We start from the raw sequence: 12,098 nt of genomic DNA on the forward strand, positions 1-12,098 counted from the left end.
TATACGGAGGGCCCAAAGCATTGATGAGGATCCTTACCACAAATCCCACAATCTCTTTGATCCACTACTGTTAAAGGAGACATCAGGACTACAACTGCCAGACTAGGTAACAGCTTCTTTCAATCTTAGACATTAATGAATATCCTGCCACCACTGGGATTTCATCACTATGACAATGAGCTGTTTACTGCTGTACTGTTTACCTGTGCTACATGCATTTTGCATTATATTTTATTAACTTATTTGTGGTAGTATTTTATGTGCAGTGTGATACATGTTTTATGGGTGAAGTGTGGTTGAGAGGAATGTCATTTAGTTTGGTCTCTCACACACAGTCAGATGACAATAAGCTTGAAATTTTTGTATGTCAGTATTGCATTCCTTAATGAAAATCTTCGGATGCACAGGCCAATGTGAGTAAAGGCATTTCACCATGCATATTAAGCAAACAAAAAGTTGTAAATTGCAGAGGTTTCTCAAGAGCAACAACCACTAATACAGTAAATGGGTTTCAATCAGGTGAGATTAATTACAGCATAAACTTCATTCTCAAATAACAAGGAAAACTAAAAAAAAAGAAATGAGAATAAGTCAAAACAATCATACCAAATTTATTAGAATTTTAATATTAAGCTGTAAAGCTAGAAAGTCAATCAGCTTTGTATTCAGGTTCTGAAACTTGTTAGGGAAATTGGTCATCAATAAAACCAAATTATTTATACATACTAAATGTTTAGAAGTGACAATGATAGTTCAAAGTATTGAATGCTGTTTACTTTCAATTCTGAATACAGAAAATGTTATACACAAATTGTTCTGTTAAATTAGTAATTTTTCAACTTCAAGCAAATTTAGTGAAACTGTGTAAATAAAAATCTAGCAAATCCAGTCTGTTCCAAATATCCAAAAACAAAATCCTGGACAGCTTATAGATTACATTTCAAACAGTATTCTAGAATTTGCTAATGTTATAGGTAAATAGAGAAACAGACCAATGGGAAGGAAAAAATCCAGCCACCTCAAATGAATTAGCTTTCATGCCTCGGTATTAATTTCTTATAAATATCCACCAAAAGGATTTACAAAAATAGCTGCCATTTCACTTTTAATAAAACACAAATGGACTGGTTGCCAAGCCTGTCTGACCTGACAATGCCAACTGACATCCTCAATTCATACTACTTTGATTCTTTAAAATAGCTGACACTACCATCGTAAAATGATGAAAAACCCCTTTGCTTTCTGACAAAACTTGTAAAATCCAAGTTTGAATAAGATTATCTTATGGCAGCCTGCCAAAACACATCTTATTACTAATGCTGTATGAGTGTGAGCACTTTCATACTTCGCATCTGTTCAAGGGCAATGAAATAAAAAATCTCACATTTTTGCTGAATGAAATGCCAATATTTACTCAATGCACCTGAGTAACTAATACTGTTGGTCAGAAATTAGAATTTTAAATGTCACTGTCACAATATTTATATTTTGAAGATGGTCGTTAGTCTACACCACCACCCCTCAAAATATTGCATTTAAAGCAAGTTAAAGTTACAGTCTGTCCCAAGCCTTATAGGCTCATCAGGCTGGTGCTTATGCCAGTTTCCATGGCGCGTTGCGACTGAGAGTACAAGACCCCCCCCCCCCGGGATAGGATGCCAGTCTATCATGAGCATTTTGCTGGTACCTATTTTCTGCTGGGTGGACTGGAGCAATGTGTGGTTAAGTGCCTTGCTCAAGGACATAACATGTTGCCTTGGCTGGGTCTTTAAAGCAAGCAATTCTGTAAAAATATACTTTATTCTGTGCACTAAAACAGCAAGTTGCATCTTTGCAAATGACAACATAATACTTAATTTTGAGCATCTTAAATCTAGAGTATGAAGTCAATAGTTTATTAAAAATGATCCCCATCACAAATACAAGTACTCAAGCATTTTGTACATGCATCCAGTCAACAAAGGTGTCTTAAAACATTCAACAGGACTTGACTTAATTTTAAATTTCTGAAGCCTCTATGAACACCAATAATGCTCAATAACTACATGTAAAAAGCATCATTGATGTAAATCTGCCCAACTTTGAGTAACGATTAAGGTTACAGTAAACTGAAGACAATTAAATTCTTTGAAGTGTTACTCCATAATTTTTAAACTGACTTTTGTTAGATACATTAGCTTCCATTTTAAAAATCCACAACCAATTCTAATTTATACTTACCATAACTGTACCTTTAATCTCATATCTTGAGACCAAAGCAAAACAATAGTAAAACTGCTGCTGCAATTTGCATGACTGGATTTCTTTCAGTTAAAACACTTTGCAAGTTATTTAAAAAAAAGATGCACATGATATTAAATACAGATAAGTTTAATTTATAGTGATATGAAACCAGACAGAGGGCATGTGTGAATTTAAAAAAACTCCAACCAAGCAAATAATGATCAATATAACTGATATTTCAAAGAAAACGATAAAAGAGCTTAAAATTTCCTTCAGTAAAAGTGATGTGCAAGAAAACACTGAACTAGTTTGGGAGTTTTAAAACTACATTTAAAACAATAACTACTAAACATTCTGCTTAAATATGACTAACTGATATTCAGATATCGAGTTTGTGCAGATAAAGAAACAATTTTTCTTTCTATCTACACTGAAGTGTACTAGAATTGGTTAATTAAAAAAATAACATCGACACATGGACAGAAATCTTTATTTCAGGTTACCCTGGAAACAATTCCAAAATCCACTCAAAATGGAGAGGGTCATTGGGTGTCAGGAATTGTTTCAGTTTAATTGATACATTGGAACATCAAAGTGAATTATTTATTTTTTAAAAAGCAAATCAAAAGAAGCAGCAATAATACTTATGTACATTTCATTCCTAATTAGAGGGTTAACTAAAAACACATGGAAAAGGTCAGTGCCAAAACATGTAATGATTAATATTCCATCAGCATTTTAATGTCTCATTTACCACACAAAAAAAATCAAGTTTTTATTCTCATTAAGATAATTTAGAAGCAAAACATGATATCCATAAGATTTCCATTGTATGATGAAAAAATGTCAATGAACTACTCTTAAACTGAAAAGCAAAACTTATTTATCATACAAGACTTACGTTCATTATTTTTGGCTAAGGGCACAACTCCAGCTGAAAGCTGTCCTTCAACAGTCTGAATACTAGTACTCTCATAAATGTTTAAAAAAATTAATTAAGATACCTACAATTCAAAAAACTGATTTTTTTAAAACCTTCAATTCAGAAAATTTGCAAAACAAATTACATACACATGCAAGTTTTCTCCAGCAAAAACTAAAACAATATTTCACCTGCCTAAAAGCACTAAATTTTATAAGATTACTAGCTTTTCATTCCAACACAACAATAGCGTCTCTAAGTGAACTAAATGACAAAAGCCACAATAAAAATAAAAGGCCTGTAAAAGGCAGCTTTGGGATGCGAAGAGTTTGAAATTTTAACTGACTTAATTTTAAACAGTAGATTCTAAGGCTTTGACATATTCTTCACTTGATTTATTCCATTTGGTACCACACAAGCTAAATAAGATGCTAAAAATAGTTCTCATGAAAACTTGAATAGATAATTCCAATTGATTGACACCAAAACTACTCAGTTTGAACTTGCACAAATGTGCCCATCCATGGAAATAATTTAGCATTAAACATGTAACATAGCATACTACTTTTGACAATTATAGACTTTAGTCCGTTTTTAAAATGTTTCAGGTGTGTCTTTTTACACTGCTTGCCCTATGCTAATTAAATTTTCTTTAAGTGCTCAATTAAGTCTCTAGTGGATAAATGTGAAATATTCCTTACAAACAGGTTACAGAATGCAAAATGCTAATAAGGCCTCCCTTCAGCATTAAATATAAAATATGAAAAGTTTCTACAATCCAGTCTGTGATGGACAGTACAACCACTAGGAAATAACTGTAGTCAGCTCATTGTGACCCTATAAGTTTTAATGTTGCATCAAGTCTACAATTTCACAATTTCTAAATTGAGCTCATTAAATTGGAAAATTATTGAAATAATCAATTCTCAATTCATGTTTACTCCTATTACTTCAATAGTAGTTTGGATTAAAAATAGACAAAGTGACTTTAAATCAAGAGTATACAAATTCTTGAAATGAGTCAGAAGGCATTTGTATTCTACCTATAGCTTATTCCATTCAATACTCAGTGAAACATTTTACTAAATTCATGTTACACGGAATTTAAAAATAATTTTTATAAGTCAAATATTCCTATCAGGCAGAACCTTTGAAATTCTAAGGTAATACTCATCCAAAAGGAATAATTAATGTTTGGTAGCCTAATTTAAAAAAATATTTATTCCACAAAAATATCTTCCTTTGCCACTCAACTTAAGCTATGTGGGCCTGGAAGTGAATTAAAACTCAAACACAATTAAGAGACAAAATTAAGAAAAAATAAAAAATGCAATAAAAAGTACTGCTAAATGGAGCTTTACAAATTGGTTACACCTGAATATTATATTCATTACTGATAAGCTGTATGTAACCAGCTTAATATTTTAAAAAATGTGCAAATTGAATCTTCAAACATGTTTGGATAAATTAAAAATTTATACTAGAGCTTTAAAAAAAATCACAAAATAGGCAATAAAGAGCCAAAGAATAGATGCAAGTCTGCTTCATGTCTTTTGCACAACTATGTACTGTCACTAATATTGAAAATTCAGAAGCTAAACTATTCTATCCCACCTTCTTCAGATGCACAATGTACCACATAACTCTTTGTAAAGGGGTATGGTGGAAAATAAAATGGTTTCCTAGAATACCACACTATTAGCTTTGCAAATGAAATAGTTCTCCAATTTACAGAAATTTTCAAACCTTTGATCAAAAATCAGTCACCTTTTGCACTTTGTCAAGCTATTTTTCTCTGTAATAACTGGCCCACTAGTTATTACTAGTCTTCATCCAACTGCATTTCACACATCCTTTAAGGCAATCATTTTGTCAGAGAGATCACAATCTTTTGCTCATTATGGTTTATTTTGAGCCTCATTCAAAACTCCCTAGTAGTTTTAAAGAATACAATTCTGCTAAGAAAACATAGCAAGCTATACTCATTAATACCAACAAAAGTGAATAACAGATGCTTGATGATTAGCTGTTCATTAGTTCTTGCAGCTTCAACAGGGTAATTGCTTAACGATGCTGACAAAATAAAACATGGTGCCAATTTATTACACAAGAGTGTATTTCATATAATGAAGGGCAAATATGTTAGAATGGAAAGAGTGAAGAAAAGATCAGGATCAATAACATGTGCCCCTGAATTTGATGGTGATCCAAGAGAAGGTAAGATTATTATGACAAGACTTGAAAGAATGCAAGGGTAATGGATCTTCTGAAAATATTGACACATTCATTATCATAAATGGCCAGTTTAAAGTGTTTCAAGAAGCATGCAAACTTGAATATTAACCCTGTGGGGGGGGGGCAGCAAGTACATTGCCAAGTAATTGAAATCAGAGGAAGATAACTGCTGAAAAACAGGTGTTTAACAAGGATCTCTTTGGGAAGAGGATGTCCTCTCCAGAGGGATACAAAAACTACTCAAAGCTTGAAGGCAATAAAAGATTCCTTCCAAAGAGAAGAACAAAGCAATGCCATGGGTGACTATACTTAAGCCTCTCAGTTTACCATACAAATAGAGGACTCCAAAGCAATATTCAAAAGACTAATTGAATAGTAGTGAAACAATCTAACACAAAAGACTAGTGACAGCACTGCTCTCCCAAATTTAACAATGAATAAATTGAACAAAGCCTCACTAATCATCAACAATGCCTCAAACATCCATTGAGGATATGGCTGACAACATGCAGGTTGTACACCAGTTCTCTAACACCTCATTACTACAACACATAGGCTAGAGTAGGCCTTTCAAGGGTTTTTTTTAACCTGTAGGATTCAATGAAGCTTACCATCCAGGAATTAGTACATCAAGGTAGCCACAGACTGCAATTCTACTTCTCAGGATTATGTAACTCATGCAAAAAACAAATGGCATAGAAAGGAAATTCTAGCCAGAAAATTTTTGCAAAGCAAAACCTAAAGAAGTGCAAAAAGATACTGCACATCTGACAAATGAAGCTGGGTTCAATGAAGTAGCCGAGTATGAAATGTAAGAGTTAATGGAATCTTATGGCACAAGAACTGGAGGACTCAAACAACATTGATCTATTACTTACAGAAACAGAGTGGAACTGACCCTTCGTGCAGCACCACCTAGCAAATCCAACAACCTTGATTTAACCACAACCTAATCATGTGACAATTTACAATGACCAATTAACCCACTACTTGGTATGTCTTTGGATTATGGGAGGAAACTGGAACACCCAGAGGAAAGCCAAGTATTCCACAGTGAGGACATACACATTCCTTACAGATGTCAGAACTGAACTCCAACACTTTAAGCTGTAATAGCATCACTGTAGCACAAGAAACAAGAAGTCACCAAAATAACAGCATCTCAAAGGTATTCCTCAATGTGACAGCTGTCTTTCAAGACACCAATGCCAAGATGGGGAACAGGATTAAATGTGGCTTTATCAAAAAGCTGCTCAGATTAATCAACCACCTAGGAAGTCACATGAACCTCATCAACAACATCACAAATCACATCAAGTCTCGACTCATCACTAACAGCCAAAGAGGATTCAAAGTGAGAAAAGGAGAAAGCCAATTAGTCTAGGAACTTACTGGACAAAAATTCATCAAGTTCTTAATTTACAAAACTATACTTAGTATTTTACATAATTAATCCAAGTTTTAAAATTAACAATTTTGTCAATTAATTTCTTTCAATGAATGAAAACCTAGTCATGTTAAACTACATTTCAGTTTGTCTGCTGTTTGTTAATTGATTTCAAATTAATGTTTGGGTTACAGTTTAAAAATATGGATCTTAATGTAACAATTTATTAAAAGTACTGTACCACACAATGGTGTTTTTCTATTTCCCAAAATAATATTCTATGCAAGAATCTATTTTGAGCATTTTTCCAAGAAAATAATTTCTTAAAAATTTGTCTAAAAACGTACTTCACCATTTTTGTGCTCTTAATAAAATAAGTTGTTTTTGACACTGATACTGATTTTCTGAACAGTGAAGATCAATTTCATAAGCAGGACATCAAGTAAATGTTATGCCAAAAGCAACAAATTTTATGCAATTTGTTTTACCTTTGAGACTTACATTAATGATAGTCTACCAAACTGAAGAGACCAACATATGCATTGTAACTGTCTGAATGATAAGCATTACACCCAGCTCTCGATTTTGCAAGCTTCACCTGCAGGGAGTTTATACAGTTTTGCACCAATTGACAGCTAAATATCAAAAGTTTGTTTTAATATTTCTATTCAGTTAAGATAAAAAATACACAATTAGTCCAATTCTAAAAAGGTGAATTAATTGGATCTTCTAACCTATTAAAACTTTGATCAGATTTAATGTTACCTCTTAACCCCCAATGAATTTAAAAAGTGGTTAAGATAGCATTCTAAACTTGCTGATTTTGCTCTTTTTTTATACACACACACAAATCAAGAGCTGTTTCATATTTTACCAGCAATGTACAACCATATACCAAATTTATTTCTTATAAAATATCATAGCAAAATAACTAGCTTTTTTGAGGAAAAGTACATTTTTGTATGAATATTCAAGAACAGCCTGGAAGAAATTTGCTTTTGCCATTTCAGAAACTTTGTAAGCAGTATTGTAAATAGCTAGAACTAGCCAAATGGCTGAATTCAGCCATAAGTTTTTGTTTCCATAGGAACTATTTTTTTTAGTTGCTGAATTACTTGGGGAGAATCTAAATGTCCCCCCCCCCCATTATATTTTAAAACAGTACCAGTTTTAAATTCTCAGATGATCAAAAGAAACATCCTAACCAGGAAATGGCATCAACTGTCTCCGCAATGATTTGTGAAAGAGTGCACATCAGTAACATGGAAAATAAACCCAAAAATTAAAAATTGAAAAAAGGGCAATAAAACATAAATATGACTACATTAGGCAGGCAATGTGCGTAATATTCTAATTTACACCATGCACCTAGTCAAAAGTGCAAGATAAATTTAAAGCATGTACAAAAGGATTCACTGCAGTAGTGGTAGGGCCGGCTGGTGGTGTAGTGGCATCAGAACGAGGGGCCACAGTTTAAGGATAAAGGGGAAGCCTTTTAGGACCAAGATGAGGAAAAACTTCTTCACACAGAGAGTGGTGTATCTGTGGAATTCTCTACCACAGGAAACAGTTGAGGCCGGTTGATTGGCTATATTTAAGAGGAAGTTAGATATGGCCCTTGTGGCTAAAGGGATCAGGGGGTATGGAGAGAAAGCAGGTACAGGGTTCTGAGTTGGATCATCAGCCATGATCATACAGAATGGTGGTGCAGGCTCAAAGGGCCGAATAGCCTACTCCTGCACCTATTTTCTATGTTTCTATCAACACTGGACATCAAGGCAGATGGTCCTGAGTTCAAGCCCAGCCGGGTCCCAACCTGGGTCTACTTCTGTATCTTGCCATGAGGTCATAAAGAGTCCGACTTGACTGAACAACAAGTGGTAGTACCACGATCCACTGTAGCCAAATTCAGAAGACGGAAGATTTAAATGAACTAGCCCATGGTTAATGTATCACTAATGTAAGTTCTGCACTTGCATACAAAAACAGATAAGAAAATGATTGCCAAGCTATAACCCAGCAGTATTTAAAGTCCTAGAAAAATAGAGGAAATCACTGAAATGTTCCAGCTCAGTTATCCAGTATTTCAATGCATTTTCCATATTGCATGCTTACAGCTCACAGAACAAGTTTTTTGGTGTTTCATCAGGATATGCAACCATAAATTTCCAAGCAATAGCTTGAGTTATACAGCACTGAAAAGTTTTGAAAATGGAAAGAAAAGCAAGAAAGTCTTCTCCTTGACCACCATTAGAAAAATCAAAAGAATAAATTGAAAAAGATTCCACAGTAACAATTAAGATCTGCTTTATTTGATTTAATGAAAATATTGATTCATTCATTGAGATGACTAACTGAATATTAGGCAATTCTATCACTGCCAGGTGCACCTTAAAATGAGTAACAGTATAAACTCAATCCAGCTGGTGCTATTTTTTCCTCAGTCATTTCAAGATCAGATGCAATAGCAGGTTATCAGTTCGTCTGTCAGATGTATTGCATAGGAAATGAAGATATGTTTCAAGCAAAGGATAATTGACAGGTATTAATATTAAGATATTATACTTGTAAATTTCTAGAATAACCCAATTAATGCTACATGCAGTGGGAAATACCTAGTTATAATCAATTTCATTCATTCTCTGCCTTGTTGATACCATGAAAAGTCAAATTGGTTCTTTTATTTCAGTTATACTTGCCTTCATGTGGTAGCAAATGAAATTCCTTGTGATAAAATGACAGAGATAATCATTAAATTTCTGCAGTTTCACCCATGTATCCCTTTGTCCAATTTAACTGAATAAGAAAGCAAGCTCATTGATGACTACATAACATAAAGACAGGTAGCTTGGCAATCTCAGATCTTATTCTGACTGAAGAAAGTTAAGAAATGTAACACAGGAATAACTAACATGCTAATTCACAACAAAGAATGCACACCTTTGTAGCCAAGGAGCACACAAAATAGTTGTGAATAAATTCACTCTGCAATTAACTATTAAGAGATTTTGGGAATATTTTAATATTAACAGCAATAATAAAACTGATCTTGTTCAAATCATGAGTGAAAGCCTGTTTGCACACTTTCAGAAACAAAATTAAAAAAAAAACACCATTGGTTTCTAAAATTCAAATTTAGAAACTACTTTTTAAAGGTGCCTAAAAATAAATATATGAAAATATATTGATATATATATAAAAAATAGACTTGAAAGCAGTCTGTCTGTATAACTAGAAAGAAAGTCTTTTGGTGCTTGAAGGGTTAAGGATCTATTTTCCATGGATCCTTCTAAAGAAAGCTATACAAATTTCTCAATTTGTATTCCATTTGTCTTTTCCATTATTAACCTACAGATATTTCACTTTTTGTCATTTACCAATGGTGTGCAAAACCTCTAGTTTCTTAGGGCAAGGTAAAAGGAATGTACAGTAGAAGTATCGGCTTGATTTAGGCCTAACTAGAAAATCATGACAATACAGGCAAAGTTTTCTCCATGGCCCTAGTGCTTTTTTTTCCTGCAATTTGTTATAGAAGCAACAAAACTTATACCAAAAAAAATTATTAGCCACTGCACATGAAGTAACAGAAAATTTCTGAAATAAATTTGTACACGAAATTCTAATCGCTAATACTATATTCTCATAGAATTGAGACGTTTAACCACCACATGATCAACAATAATTGACGCTATTTAAAAACTAAATGTAATAGTAAACATTCCAATCTCAAAATTTCATTTCATCTGTTTTACAGCATTAACAACCAAAGCAGAACCAAACAAAAATACTCATCACCAACGTTCACAGAAGTTTCAATCTGTTCTCTTACTTATTTCAAACCAATTTCTTTCATCTGCAAACTTTAAAATGTAATGAGTATATCTCAGTTAAGAATTACAATCTGATGCAGATCCATAATCCAAGATACTGTACATTTAATAAATTACAGTTGATTCCAATTAATTGGGCCATCAGTATTTAGAGCAGTCACTTATTTGTGACAACTCTTAAAGAACAAAAACAAGTTGAGAAAACAGCTGGGGTTCCCTTAGTTTATTTAGGAACACTGTGCAACTTAATTGGGACAGGAGACTGTGCCTGAACAGTTTTAAAAAAAAAACTGGTGTCAGTTGCATGCACGTCATGTGGCCGTAAAACACTGTCTTAGAGTGAACAATTTTCTAAAGTAGCATCACTTGTGTATGTTCAAAAAGCAGTGATTTTTGTCACTGATAGCTGGTGAGTAATAAGCAGCAAGACAATTCAGAACTATTCTGCTCCCTGCGGTTACAAGATTTCAGGCTTGGAGATGCTAGAAACGGCCGGGCGGGTGAAAAATGAAAATTTCACTACTTCAACAAGGTAGAAACTATAAAGAATTTGAAGGTATCAACAATCATTTTGGATGTTACCAATAAAATGAAGATCTGGAGGATGCAATCATCCAAAGCATTGTTTGAAGGCAGTCCATTATCTGCACTGGGTTTTTTCTGCGCTGATTTTATTCATTTACAGTCAATCAAAAGAACGTGGCAGCATACACTGGATTAATTCCTTCATCGACGACTATTAGGAACTATTTCACATTTGTAATACTGTAGTAGTTTAGGTAGCATTCTAATTTCTTCTGTATTTCATTTAAATACATAATTTGTTACTTAGTTAAACAATAGTTTGCCCTTTAAAACCTTTTTAACGACTTTCATGAAACTCCAACTAATTGGAGCAAACTTTTAATACTGGTCCCAATGAACCCCAATTAACCGGAATCTAATATATTCTAAAAGCTACCCATTGTAATTAGTATCCATAAAAAGTGTTCCTCAGCTTTATACAACTTAAATGTATATTTAGATATTTTTTAAAAATCATTTTTATATTTCACTGAACAAATTACTCATCTAAGTGTTTTCTCCACTCACAATACACCACTTAAACAGCTAATTATGAAGCCAACACAATGTAAAAACAGGAAAGCAGACTGTTGTGATAATACTTGAAAAAGAATGAACAATGGGATTTTATGTTTTTGTTCAAGTTATAGCTAATACAGTTCTATCATTCTCATCTTCTCAAATAATCCAACAGTAACATTAAATATAATTTCCCTGAAGATAGTTTTCTTTCATTTTCTCTTGCTAAAGCATTCTCCTGAGGGAAGAATATAGTGTAGAGATAAAGGAAGTAGAAACACTGACTGTTTTAGACTACCTGAAATTAAAAATCATTTAGGAAATTATGGAAGAAATCTGTATATCTATTTAAGAAGCAAACTAACACTGTATTGCCCTATGTCCCTGGACTAATTAATAAATTAAATATTTCTATGTT

The 12,098-nt window shown here is 33.2% G+C and overlaps 1 long non-coding RNA gene across 3 annotated transcripts in view; it reads right to left on the reverse strand.

Moving 5' to 3' along the window:
- LOC132393107 (uncharacterized) overlaps positions 1-12,098 on the reverse strand; it is a 35,196-nt gene that overhangs the window by 15,109 nt on the left and 7,989 nt on the right. The gene's annotated exons all lie outside the window — the stretch shown is intronic.

This window comes from Hypanus sabinus, chromosome 4, assembly GCF_030144855.1.
Source record: "Hypanus sabinus isolate sHypSab1 chromosome 4, sHypSab1.hap1, whole genome shotgun sequence".
In the NCBI taxonomy this organism is placed as follows: domain Eukaryota; kingdom Metazoa; phylum Chordata; class Chondrichthyes; order Myliobatiformes; family Dasyatidae; genus Hypanus; species Hypanus sabinus.